Here is a 13,991-nt window from a genome sequence, read left to right as displayed (position 1 = left end):
CAGCTAAGGCCCCATCTGCACTATACGTACATTTAAAGCATCATCACACCACTTTAAATATTCATGGCTTCCCCCAAAGAATCCTGGGGACTGTAGTTTGTTCAGAGCGCTGAGAGTTGTTAGCGGACCCCCTATTCCCCTTCACAGAGCTGCAATTGCCAGTTTCCCAAGGAAAAGGATTGACTTAAAACATTATGGGAATGGTAGCTCTGCATGGGAAGTAGGGGGTTTCCTAACAACTCTCAGCATTCTGAACAAACTACAGTTCCCAGAATCCTTTTGGCAGGGAAGCCATGACTGTTGACAACGATGTGATACTGTTTTAAATGTACAGCGCTGAAAACACCTATCATCCTAAAAGTAATAAATCACTTTAATAAATGTTTTGTACTGTTTTTTAATGATGTTTTAGTACACTGTACTGATATATCAGTACTGTACATAAATGCTGGTATATAAATACAAATTAAATAAACAAGCTAGCTAAGTACAGTGGTATCTCAGGTTAAGAACTTAATTCGTTCTGCAGGTCCGTTCTTAACCTGAAACTGTTCTTAACCTGAAGCACCACTTTAGCTAATGGGGCCTCCTGCTGCCATTGCGCCACCGCACGATTTCTGTTCTCATCCTGAAGCAAAGTTCTTAACTCAAGGTACTATTTCTGGGTTAGCGGAATCTGTAACCTGAAGCGTATGTAACCTGAAGCATCTGTAACCCGAGGTACCACTGTACACTGATTGCACTAGGCCTGCTCTGGCCAATCTGTTTTGCTTTCATTGTCTGAGGTAGTAGATCTCTGGGTATACCCGTTGCCAGGAATTGCAAGTGGAGAGAGCGCTCTTGGACTTCAGTCCTGCTTGTGGACTTCCTGTTGGAGTATATGGCTGGCCACTACAAGAACAGAATGCTGGACTAGCCGGGACACTTTGTTTGACCCTCTTTCAGCTCCATCAAAGCTGGTGGCTATGGCTACCTCTTGTGGATAGTGAGTTCCATCCTGTGTAGAGTGAAGAAGTACTTTCTTTTGCCCTGAATTTTCCAACATTTCAGCTTCACTGGATTCCCTTGGGTTCTGGTACCACCATTAAATGTCACCTGAGTTGAATTTCTCCTCCATCCCCACCTGTGATTTCTAATGACGCTGCACGGTGTCAAAATTGCACTTGATTACAACCATTCCCCTGTGCGTCCACACTTCTCCTCAGTTGCTCAGCTCCCGATGCTTAGAATCATAGAATTGTAGTGCTGTAAAGCTGGAAGGGACCACAAGGGTCATTCTAGTCCAACCACCGCAATGCAGGAGGCTTTTGCCCAACATGGCGCCCAAACCAATGACCCTGAGATTACGAGTCTCATATTCCACCAGCTGAGCTACCCTAGTGCAGATGGAGAGGTTGAAGTGCCAAGTACCAGCAAAGATGGTGGTGACCATTGGGACCGGTAGGGCAGGGGACAGGGATCCCTGGTGGCGCCGGAGTTAATGAGTGGCAGAGTCAACTCATTTGACTTCTGTTCCTATCCTCCTTCCTGCTAAGTTCACTTATTTACTTACTTATTTCACTAATATTCCATGCTTTTCTCCAAGGAGCTCAAAGTGGCATATGTGGCTCTCCCCCTCCTTGTGTAATCCCCACAACAGCCCTGGGAGACAGGTTAGACTGGGAGGCAGTGACTGGCCCAAGGCCACCCGGTGAGCTTCATGGCTGTGTGGGGGATTTGAACCCTGATCTCCCCCAGCTCCCAGCCTGACACTCTAACCCATGGGTAGGCAACCTAAGGCCCGGGGGCCGGATGCGGCCCAATCGCCTTCTCAATCCAGCCCGCGGACGGTCTGGGAATCAGCGTGTTTTTACATGAGCAGAATGTGTCCTTTTATTTAAAATACATCTCTGGGTTATTTGTGGGGCATAGGAATTCTTTCTTTTTGATTTCTTTTCACAACATAGTCCAGCCCCACTCCCCCCACCCCAAGGTCTGAGGGACAGTGGACCGGCCCCCTGCTGAAAAAGTTTGCTGACTCCTGCTATAACCACTTCACCACAGTGTCTCTCCAGTTCTACAGGGGCAGCACTAAGGAGGAGGAAGCTGATAGGCATTGTCTGCCCCAGACAGGTTTTAAATAGGCAGGCAGGCGACAGCTAGCTAAGAGCAAGCTGAGGGTAGATGGAATATAGGGAACTGCCCCATTTGTCCTAACAGAGCAAACTCGGCAGCACACAGCTCTCACCCTGTTTTGCGTTGTGAAGCATGCGAACCATGCCCCACAGTGGAGGGGATATTTTTTATACAATTAAGCTTAGTTAATAATCCAAAGTATTCCCACACTGGCCTTGTATAAATATTCCTCATTGACTCAGCACTTTATTTCTATGCTTCTGTTTATTGGTAGCTGGTCTTGTCATGCTTCTTTGCACTTTGTATGATTTAAATTGAAATTGCTAAAAAATTAAATTAAGAACAAAGTGACCTGGAAAACATCTCCTGTGAGCTGAGCCAAGCCTGCGGCTTATGCAAGTAGCTATGAGAATGGGTTAAGCCAGGTTGGGGAAACCTCAGGACCGGGGGCCACACATGTGTCCTTCCAGGGCTTTCTATCTGGCCCTCAGCACTCTCCCCAGGCCACACCCCTTGCTGCTCCTATTTTGCCCCTGAATGTTTCTGTTTGACTGGAACGTGTCTTTGAATCCTCTTCATGCCTCTTGCTTGTCTAGATCGAGGATAGGGGTGTGTGTTTGTGAGAGAGAGTGGAAGGGAAAATATACCGTATTTTTTGCTCTATAAGACTCACTTTTTTCCTCCTAAAAAGTAAGGGGAAATTTGTGTGTGTCTTATGGAGTGAATGCAGGCTGCACAGGTATCCCAGAAGCCAGAACAGCAAGAGGGATTGCTGCTTTCACTGCACAGCGATCCCTCTTGCTGTTCTGGCTTCTGGGATTCAGATTTTTTCCCCTCTTGTTTTCCTCCTCCAAAAACTAGGCGCGTCTTATGGTCTGGTGCATCTTATAGAGCGAAAAATACGGTACATTAAGCGCTCCACCTGCTTTTGCCTGGCATGTGGCCCTTGGAAGATTGCCTGGAAGGGGATTGGCCCTTGGGCTGAAAAAGCTTTCCACCTCTGGGTTAAAGAGTAAAACACTGAGCTCCTGGTGAGCCTTGGGTGGTGGTCAATCAGGTGCTCAACAAGCTATCTGTTTGGGCTGATTACCTGGGAGTGCAAGTACTTTGAAGGTCACAGTAGATGCTTAGTTGATTGCAATCATTATTGGGGGGGGGGCTCAGATCATATTCTTTGAAGTTTTCACAAGAAAGGAGAGTGAGCTCTCTGTAGGTGGCGGGAGCAGATCTTCTACTTAGGGGCAGTCACCTGAACCCTTTGTCCTATTGCTGCAAAAAAAGACTCCTAGACCAGGGGTCTGCAACCTTTAAGACAAAAAGAGCCACTTGGACCTGTTTCCGAAGGGAAAAAAAACTGGGAGCCGCAAAACTCGTCATTATAAAAATAACTTTTTTCTTACTTTTTTATTATTTCTTTGTTTGACCCCTCAGAATTACTCCTCCTCATAGAAATAAATGTTAAATTAACAAGTTACCTTTTTGTGTGTGTGTATTCTTCACTCCCCTTCAAAACAGTGACCAGCATACATGCCCCCTTTCAATGCAGTGACCAGCATACATGCCACTTACAATGTAGCGGGTGGGCGGGTGGGAAGGTGACGTCGGGACGGTGCGTGACTAATGCACGCACAGCCCCATGCGACATCACAGCCAGTACAGTGCCCGCCGCCACAGTGGGGAGTGTCAGGGCACACAATGCGCCTCCTCCCCTCGCTAGTATCCACTCCGGAGCCGCGGCAAAGGTGTAAAAGAGCCACATGCGGCTCCGGAGCCGCGGGTTGCAGACCCCTGTCCTAGACGAATCTCCAACTCCCCTCAATCAACCAGAGCTTAGTGAGGGTGCACAATTTAATTATTGGTCCCAACATACTTCCAGTTCTTAGCTGGAGAGCCATTGTGGGCTCCAGTCCTGACGTGAGCTGTGCAGTACTTAAGTACAAAGTACTTAATTTATTAAATAAATAAAGAGTTGACCTTTAAAAATATTGGCAAGATTTGTGGTGGGGGGGCTGCACTTATGCATGCCCCACGTATGCATGCACAAATTCCTCATTATCAGCTTTCACAAGTCAGAAATTTCAGATCCCTCACCCGTTGCAAGCTAAAACAACCAGGGATTGTCTGCCATAATCACTAGCAGGTTTATTGTAGCCTAAGGTTCCACCTGACCATGAGGCCTCTGTCCAGTGAAAGTTTACTGTACATGCATTCTCCTTTATAGTGTGACAAGAAGACTTCCTTTCTCACTTTTAAGCTTTCAAATGAGAAATGTCAAAGTGCTAAGCCTGTACTGGTTCATACTTTGATTCACATCGTCTCTGCAACCACACAGCCTCTTTCAGCTTGGAATCCTTCCCACTATTTCTAGTGTTTAGTGTATGTGTGCCGTTCCTTATGTAGCCAAAACAGCACCACCCAAACACAGGAGGGAGGTATCAGCAGCCTTGGGAGAACTCAAAGTCTGCAGAAGTACAAGCATCTTTTGGGGAGAGGGACCCTAATGGGGGAACCCCAAAAAACCCTCAGCAAGGATGGAGTGTGGTGGACACAGGAAACTGATTATTGAAGGATGGGGAGTGGAACAGAGAGGTGAGTAGGGGAATGTAATGGAGTCACTGGGACCCTGAAGAGCAGCGCTCTATGGGCCCCTCTAGACCTGGGTTTTATTGCAAGTGTATTCTGCAATGTGTTATTGACACAAAAAGAGTGCATTAGTGATGGGTATCTTTCTGCCTTAGTTTGTTCTGAGATGCGCTCCCAATGGCACCACATTTTGGTTGTCCAGAGCAGGGTGGGGACTATAGAGCAACAAAACCAGAACATTTGTGAGCATGAAAAGTTCTGGGATTTCAGAAGGAAGTTATGGGACATGCACAGATGAGAAATGAAGCCATGTGGCCACCCCAGAACCTTTCACAGGTGGCAGACAGCATTGTAAGCAGATTTGCATATGGCCACTCCACTAGCATTATGAAAACAAATAATCATGGGTGTACAATGAAAAGGCTGTCTGGAAGTGCCCTGCCCTGCCACGTTTTCTCACAGGTCCTTCCAAACGTTGCTTGTCCTTTACATTTGCCAACAGTTCCTCAATCTAGCCCTCAAACCTGGAACCCAAATGCGGGTGGACTGATGCTGAATTCTCATATTGTACCCTGTTTTAGATACAGAGTGCACCAGACCAGTGGCAGCAGAGGGAAGGGCGGACAATATTCAGAAGAATGATGGAGCTGGTAGGCTATTGTTTGCAAGAGCAGCAGAAATAATCCTGTCTCACTTCTGCCACCATTTGCTCTTGCAATGGGTGGGTTTGTCTCTCATTTTCATTTCCTCTTTTAGACTCAGCTGCTTGGGAACAATCAAGCACCATAAGCCACAAGAAGGAAAAGCTGGAGGGGAGCTCCAAAAAGTCCATCTTGTCCATGGGATGCTCCTGACTTGGTTGCTGGAAGATGGAAGGTATTCGTGGTCGTGGTCGGCATGAAAATGTTCTTGTGTTCCTTGCAGTCAGTTGCTCTGCTGAGCCCCCTTGTGGCCCGCAAGTGGAGTCCTTATACCTTCCTGAGGATTCTGCCTGGCTTCCTCCAGTCTTTGTACCGGTCCCTCCGTGGTGGGTAAACCAGCGGCTGAGAAAAGCCTGAGTGGTTCATCCGTGAGGAACGGCTGAAAAAAAGCAAAAGGATGTAAATATATAAGGAACTGACTTACCAAAAATAAGGTGAAATATTGAAGAAAGATAAAAAAAAGTGATTATAGAAATGCTAAGAATTTAATAAAATATATGGAAGTCAGATGTATGGGACGCTGGTGGCGCTGTGGGTTAAACCACAGAGCCTAGGACTTGCCGATCAGAAGGTCGGCGGTTCGAATCCCCGTGACGGAGTGAGCTCCCGTTGCTCAGTCCCTGCTCCTGCCAACCTAGCAGTTTGAAAGCACGTCAAAGTGCAAGTAGATAAATAGGTACCGCTCCGGCGGGAAGGTAAACGGCGTTTCCGTGCGCTGCTCTGGTTCGCCAGAAGCGGCTTAGTCATGCTGGCCACATGACCCAGAAGCTCCCTCAGCCTATAGAGCGAGATGAGCACCGCAACCCCAGAGTCAGCCACGACTGGACCTAATGGTCAGGAGTGCCTTTAACTTTACCTTTATTGAAGTCAGAAAGAGGGAGGGAAGGAGGTTGATGCTCTGTTAGAACAATGTATTAGGATATGGAATTATGTAACAAAATGTGAATATGAAAAAATGGAAAACTAAATAAAAATTATTAAGGGGGGAAGAGCAAAAAAGCAAAAGGAGAACATCAAGAAGAGCCCTGCTGGAATGATGCTCCAGTTGGCTACTAGTTTCCAGTTCCTTCTTTGCACAAAACTTCAAAATGCAACTTGGTCAGACCACTGCTATTTTCACCTGAGATTCAAGAAAGTAGACTCTCCTTCACTGGAGGTTTTAAAAACAGAGATTGGACAGCCATCTGTCAGGGGTGCTTTAGCTGTGATTCTTTCATTGCAGGGGGTTGGACTAGATGGCCCTTGGGATTCCCTTCCAGCTTTACAGTTCTGTGATTCTATGGTCCTAAGCGCATCCCACCACATTTAGGTTGCACAATTAAAGCTGATTTGGCACCTTTTGCAAAACCCACATGTCTGAAATCAGACTTTTTGCAATAAAGTAACAGATGTAAAAATGCCCTGGAAATTGTTGGATAACAATTGCTTGCTATCGAACCTCCCTGGAAACCAGTTGGCTTTTCCCTGAACATTCATTCAAATGCAATATAAGCCACCTGCCAACTTTGGCCAAAGGATCAGGAAGATGGCAGTAAACTTGTAAAAAAAAAAAAAACTTAAATGAGAATCAAAGTGAATATTCCCTGAACCCCAAATTAGGTAAACAAGTGAATAAGTAAGTAAGTTTGGTGTACAATATATCATATATCATATACCTACACGCCTGAGCCAGCAGGTATATTCTATAATCTCATAGCCTCCCACAAGTACCCTGATTTTCCAGGGACAGTCCTAGGAATTACAAAAGTCACCCCAGCTTCTGATTTGAGCCTGGAATGCCCCTGTTCCCCCTGCCAGCACTGCCAGCGCAACGCTCAGAAAGGAGGATGAATTGGTGCTTGTCCCAAGCTATGATGAAGGTGGCTGTGGCTGCTGCAAGGGAGACCCCTGCTGCCTCTCCATGGTTGCCACTGGCGTCCTCTGCTGGGCAGCTATTATTAATTAATTAATTAATGTTGCGATACATATATGAAATCTTTACATAATGATACATATGCATTATATTCGTAAATTCACATTTTCACATTTCATTATGTACCAACATTTATCCATTTCTTATTTCTTCCCCTGTGTCTTCCCTCCACCCACAAGTGACTTCCTTGTTATTATTTTGTAAATTTATTATTGAGATTGTAATTTTGTATCTTAATAATTAAGCATTCAATCTTATATATCTGCTTAGCTTAACTTTGTGAAATCAGTCTATACATATCAATAAATGCTTGGTGGAGCATCTTTTGGTCATGTATTCTTCTACACATTTCCGTTCCTGTTTGAGATTTTGATTAGATTGCATTCTAACTGTTGCCGTCATTTTCGCTAATTCAGTCATTTCAAAAAAATTATGTTGCCAGTCTTTCAGTGTTGGTACTTCTTCTGATTTCTAATTTTTTGCAATCAATAACCTTGCGGCGGCTGTTGCATATAAAAAGATTCTCTTCATGTCTTTGGGGATGTCATTTGTTATAATTCCTAAAAGGAATGTTTCCGGCTTCTTACCAATTGTTGTTTTAAACATTTTTTTCAGTTCCTCATGTATATTTCCTCCCCAAAATTTAATTTTATCACATCCCCGCCAGACAGGATATAAGGATCCCTCTGATACCTTACATCTCCAACACAGATTCAATGTTAAGTTTATAAATTTTAGCCAGTTTTACAGGGGTTAAGTACCACTGTAAAACATCTTCATAATGTTTTCTTTGATAGTAATACATGCGGTGAAATTAATATCTGATTTCCAAAGTTTTTCCCAATGATCTAATGAAATCGCTCATAGTGGCTGCTGGATAGGGGGTGAAGAGGATGAGAGCAGCAACATTGCATCCTTTGCTGGTGCCCAGGGTACACACACACACCAGACAGGACCAGGGGCCGGGCCCAGAGGGAAACCCCCCATACCAGCCCAAGTCCTGCCACTCACCACCTGGCCCAGGGTGGGGCCTGACAGGCCTATAAGATCTGCTGCTGTGGCTGCTACCACCCAGGAGGACTCCCCTGCTCAGCACCTGAGGGCCCCAGTCCTGCCACTCACCACCTGTCCCAGGGCGAGGCCTCATGGGCTCTATAAAGGATTGCTGCTGCTGCCGCTGCTACCACTGGGCAGAGAGGGCTCCGTTTTCTTTGGTTTTTTGTTTAAATTGCTGTTATTTTTTACCTATGTCATTTTAAACTGTGATATTAATGCTGTATTCTTAGTTTTAGATTTTGATTCACTGTATTTTTCGCTTTATAAGACGCACCAGACCATAAGACGCACCTAGTTTTTGGAAGAGGAAAACAAGAAAAAAAAAAATATTCTGAATCCCAGAAGCCAGAACAGCTAGCGGGATCGCAGCGCAGTGATCCCTCTGGCTGTCCTGGCTTCTTACTTGGCCACGTGCAGCCTCTCCTGGGCAAGGGAAACCTTCATCCGCTGCCTGGGAGAGGCTGTACACAGCTAAGGCTCCCCCTAGAGCTGTGCTCCCTTTAAAGAGCGTGTGTGCGGCTCTTGGGGGCTTTTCCCCAAGGAGGGAAAAGGGCACCCCTTCTCCCTCCTCGGGGAAAAGCCCCGAAGAGCTGCACACACGCTCCATGCGGCTCTTTAAAGGGAGTGCTGAGCAGAGCCTCCCGCCTGCATTCTTTCCATAAGATGCACAGACATTTCCCCTTATTTCTTAGGAGGGGGAAAGTGAGTCTTATAGAGTGAAAAATACGGTACAGTGGTGCCCTGCAAGACGAATGCCTCGCAAGATGGAAAACTCGCTAGACGAAAGAGTTTTCTGTTTTGGAGGTGCTTCGCAAAACGAATTTCCTATGGGCTTGCTTCGCAAGACGACAATGTCTTGCGAGTTCCTGCTGGTTCCCCCCCTTTTTCTAAGCCGCTAAGCTGCTTATCAGCTGATCTGATCAGCAGATAAGCCGCTAAAAGCCGCTGAAAGCCGCTAAAAGCGCTAATCCGCTAACCCGTCAATGGGCTTGCTTCGCAAGACAAAAAAACCGCTAGACGAAGAGAATCACAGAATGGATTCTTTTCGTCTTGCGAGGCACCACTGTATGTGGAAGTTGTTTTCCATTTGGTTGTGTATTTTTTTTGACATGGTTTATTTATTGTTTATGACTTTCGTAGTTATGTAAATCTTGTCTTGTTGTAAGCCGCCTTGAGCAGTCTTTTTAACTGTGGAAAGGCGGCATACAAATAAAAAATGATGGTGATGAAGTCTTGCCGCCACTGCAGAGTGGGCACAGGGAAAAGAGGGTTCACAGGGCTGCGCTGTGCCACACCGCCCGCTTGCCCACTTGCACGGGGGGAGCCCGCCCAGCCAATGGGTGCATTCCCCCAACACTATGGCAGCAGGACCAGGTCGGGCTCTGGAGCCCAGAGCCCCACAGTGGCAGACAGGGCAGGGATCCCTGTGTGGGGGCTCCCGTAGTGTAGCTAGGGGGCAGAGGGGAGGGGCGCCCCGGCAGCACTTACCGTTGGAGGTGGCATGCCAGAGCCCAAGGTGGCATGCAAGCCCAGGTGCCCCAGAGCCTAGCGCACCACTCCCAAATTACCGTGGCCCAGGGTTGGGCTCACAGTGCACTAAGCTGCTGCCTCCCCCCCCCCAGCCTCCAGAGGGTAGCTGAGAAGGACACAACCGGCACACACTGGCCCCTGTAAGCAGCAATGGGCCTGTAGTGTGCCCAAGCCAGCACGTTTCTCCTGTGAGTCCTCTGCCTCCCCCTCAGCTGTGCTCCACCTGAAGGGTGCCTGGGAGGGATGTGCATAGCTGTCAACCTTCCCCTTTTTTGCACGAAATTCCCTTATTTCAGTGCTGCTTCCTGCTGCTATCCCGGATTGTTAGATATCCTGTAGACTGTCCCCAGGACAGGTGAGGCTGCTGATCCCTTATTTTCAAATCTGAAAGTTGACAGCGATGGGGATGTGGCAGTTTGGGTGTCACCCCGGGCTGCTTTTTTATTTTATATTATTTTAGAAAAGTTTGGATTTGATATCCCACTTTATCACTACCCTAAGGAGTCTCAAAGCGGCTAACATTCTCCTTTCCCTTCCTCCCCCACAGCAAACACTCTGTGAGGTGAGTGGGGCTGAGAGACTTCAGAGAAGTGTGACTAGCCCAAGGTCACCCAGCAGCTGCATGTAGAGGAGCGGGGAAGCAAATCCAGTTCACCAGATTACGAGACTAGCGCTCCTAACCACTGCACCACACTGGCTCCCAAGCCCCGCGCTGCTTATGTGGGCAGTGTGGGATCAGCGCATGCAGGCCACGTCCCCCTCAGCCCCCCTCCAGGTGGAGTGTGCCAGTGAGGGACGCAGCTCTGGTGGCCAAGCCCAACGCGCCCTACCCTGGTATGTCCTGCCTGCATGGTGTGGCGTGTGCGTGCTAGCACGCACCACAGGTGCCACTGGAACTCCCTACACCACTGGGGGACACCTGACTTGCACCCCCTCAAAAATCAAGGGCTATACCCCCCCGTCCTCTCCAAGCTTTGTGCGTAGTCTTAAGTATTACTATTACTACAATGGTATCTCAGGTTACATACGCTTCAGGTTACAGACTCCACTAACCCAGAAATAGTACCTTGGGTTAAGAACTTTGCTTCAGGATAAGAACAGAAATCGCACAATGATGGCATGGCAGCAGCGGGAGGCCCCATTAGCTAAAGTGGTACCTCAGGTTAAGAGCAGTTTCAGGTTAAGAACGGACCTCTGGAATGAATTAAGTTCTTAACTTGAGGTACCACTGTTCAAGGAGTGGGGCAGAGCTTCCCTCTCAACATAGCGTTGTTGTTGTTGTTGTTGTTGTTGTTGTTGTTGTTGTTGTTGTATTCATATCCCACATTTCCCCTAGACTCAAGGCAGCTTACACAAATGAAAGCCAATGATTTTTACACTTGTTCTTATCCAAAAGGCTGAGAAGCTATTGAAACCCAGTGGGTTTTCTTTAAGACTTATGATGGCAGGTGCTGCACAACTGCCCAGCTGCCCACCGCAGTGGACACTTCTCCATTCTAGTCCCCAGCATACTTCCATACTGGGATAAGTCTAAAAAGCCATAGAAACGGACTAGAAAGCAAATAGACTTGTCCCTGCTCCACAGAGAGCTCCCTCACTACAAGCATAGCTGCAGGAAGGTGATAAGGAAGACTATACAGTATTCTCTATTGAAGAAGGCTCTTGGCTTTCTCCTGCCACTTTGTAGCATCCATGGAAATTAATAAAATGTGTGTCTCATCAGAAGAATGTTTTCTAGCTCAAACAGTGCATGGAGTGTTGCTTTGGTTTGGTCAGGCTTACCTGGAGACAGCTCTTGCTGCGACCCACCTGAGATGGGCTTGCAACCCACCTGGTGGTCTTGACCCGCTGTCTGAAAAGCTATACTCTGCACTGATCAGCAGTGGCTGAGGGCTTCTAGGGTTTCAGATGAGGGCCTCCCTCTCCCAGCTCTGTCTGGAGACACCAGGGACTGAACCTGGGACCTTCTGCATGCAAAGTGGGCGCTCTGCTTCTGAGCTATGGCCCTTACCCTCCTTGAGATCATTTAGCCAACTGGCAACATTCAGAGCCTGGTGATTCTGGGTTTCATTTTTCTCGCCAACCTTTTGACTCAGTGGTGGTGGACTGTTTTTCATTAGAGTAAAATTACCAGTACTTTTCAGGAGGGATTCAAGTGCATACAGTTTAATTTAGATTTGTGCAATTAAAGCTCTCTGTCACACTAGCTTAACGATTTCACCCCTTTCATCAGACTATTTGCAGTTACAAACATTGCAGGGAAAAGCACTGAAAACTGGGCTGGCCAAAGGAGGTCCCTTCTAGGTTAGTGGTCCCTGGTCCACACACCCCACCCCAGCAATATACCATGGGCATAGTAGTCAATTAGTGGTGGATTTATACTGGACCATCCACACATCATTCTGCTTTGTTAGTTGTTCTGCAAGACTTCCCCAATGTCACCACATTCTTGCCGTCTTGTGCTATAGTGCAGCAAAGGTGTGACACCCCGCCCCTTGGGAACGTTTGTAGTATAAAAAGTTACAGGTTTCATCAGGAAGTTGCGGAACATGCAGCAACGGGAAGCACAGAAGCATGTCTGCCCAAAAACTTTTGCAAATGGTATTGAAAGCAGGATTGTGTATATCCATCCTGATGCCCCCATGAGCACAAATCATCATGAATGCACAATTAAAAAGATGCCTGGTGCAGGAGACGAAGACATGTAAACACCCTGCAAGCAAATCAGAATGAATGCAAGATGCATGCTCATTGCCCTAATGCTGCTCTGCAAACAAATCCGAACAAATGCTCAATAAAGACTGGACATGGTCTAACCCCACTGTAAGCTGTGTGCAAGCAAAGCAGGATGAATGCTCAATAAACATGCTGTCTGGAAGTAATCTGGGGTGTCAAAACCAGGGTTAGGTGGCTTCATTGTTTCAGATGAATTAACACAGATCATTGTGATATTGCGTGCATCTGTAGCACCAGTACATGCTGGCAGTCAAAAATTCTGCCACCCAATTCTGTCCCACAGACAAGAGTGTGCAGACAGAGAGCCTCAGGGGGAGACAGGAGCCCTAGTTCAGTGGCAGAGCCCATGTTCAGCATGCAAAATGTTTCACGTGCACACACACACTCACATGCAAACGCAGACACCTATGTTTTGGTGTGCTGGATGAATCCTCTCTTGCCTTTATACCTCAGCATTAATCAACTTACCTGGATGACCAGAGAGGCCCAGCTTGCTTCTTGGGTTTGGTTGCCTGCTTCTGGTACTCCATCCAGCCGCTCACAAGCTCGTGGATGATCATCAGATAAAGGAGGAAGATGAGGATGGCCGGGTCCATTTGGGGCACTTCTGAGTCTGCTTCATTGGGCCCGGGGGACATGGATGCAACGGAGCAAAAGGCAGAGGAGGGATAATTCTTGTCTGCTCTTCCGTCTCTGTCTGGCAAACAGGAGGAGTGGGGATGCAAAAGCAGCTGTCATAAATGATGGCTTGCTGGCTGGGACCGTGCAGAGTGATTTACTGCTGTTGGAGGCAGGAGGCAGGTGCTTTCCATGCCGCTGAGCAGCTCTGATGTGGCCACACATTCTGTCTCCGTCTGCCCCTCTGCCTCCACCACCATCTCTCGTCTGTCCGCAGGCTGGCTCCTGTCCTCCGCTCTGGTGCTATTTACTGCATCGTTCTGCGGATGCCTGTGCAGGCAGACGCAAGAACAAAGGAGCGTTTTGCATGTTTCTTGAGACACAAAACAAGCTTGTCTCCAGATCAATCCATTGGGAGGAGCAGGGGCAGAAAAAGCACCGGTTAGCTGCCTCCCTTACAGTGCTGCAGGGGTCCAAAGCCAGCTTATCAGGAGGACCTAGACTCCTACGGACATTAGCTTTCTGCAAATATTTTGCAGAGGGGTAGCCATGTTCGTCTCTTGCAGCAAAAACTACAGAGTCTTAAAGACTAATGAAGGTTGGGAAACGGAGTTCTTATAAGAAGAATGGCTACGTTTCCAGATTCACCACCGAGGCAGGAAAACGCTGGCATTATTCTCTCTCCTCTCTGTGTGTTTAGTATGGTGATCGCCTAAACAATGTACTGCGAGTTTAAATCT

At 47.3% G+C, this 13,991-nt stretch overlaps 1 long non-coding RNA gene across 1 annotated transcript; it reads right to left on the bottom strand.

The window, feature by feature from the left end:
• Positions 1 to 4,232: 4,232 nt before the first annotated feature.
• On the bottom strand, positions 4,233 to 13,931 carry LOC309523936. Its single transcript, XR_014215689.1, has 2 exons — positions 13,102 to 13,931; positions 4,233 to 5,778 (listed from the first exon to the last, which is right to left on the bottom strand). It is a non-coding gene; the product is annotated as an uncharacterized lncRNA (long non-coding RNA).
• Between the last annotated feature and the right edge of the window lie 60 nt (positions 13,932 to 13,991).

Source organism: Podarcis vaucheri, assembly GCF_965113315.1.
Source record: "Podarcis vaucheri genome assembly, chromosome: Z".
Classification (NCBI taxonomy): Eukaryota; Metazoa; Chordata; class Lepidosauria; order Squamata; family Lacertidae; genus Podarcis; species Podarcis vaucheri.
This window is presented reverse-complemented; position numbering and strand designations above follow the sequence as displayed.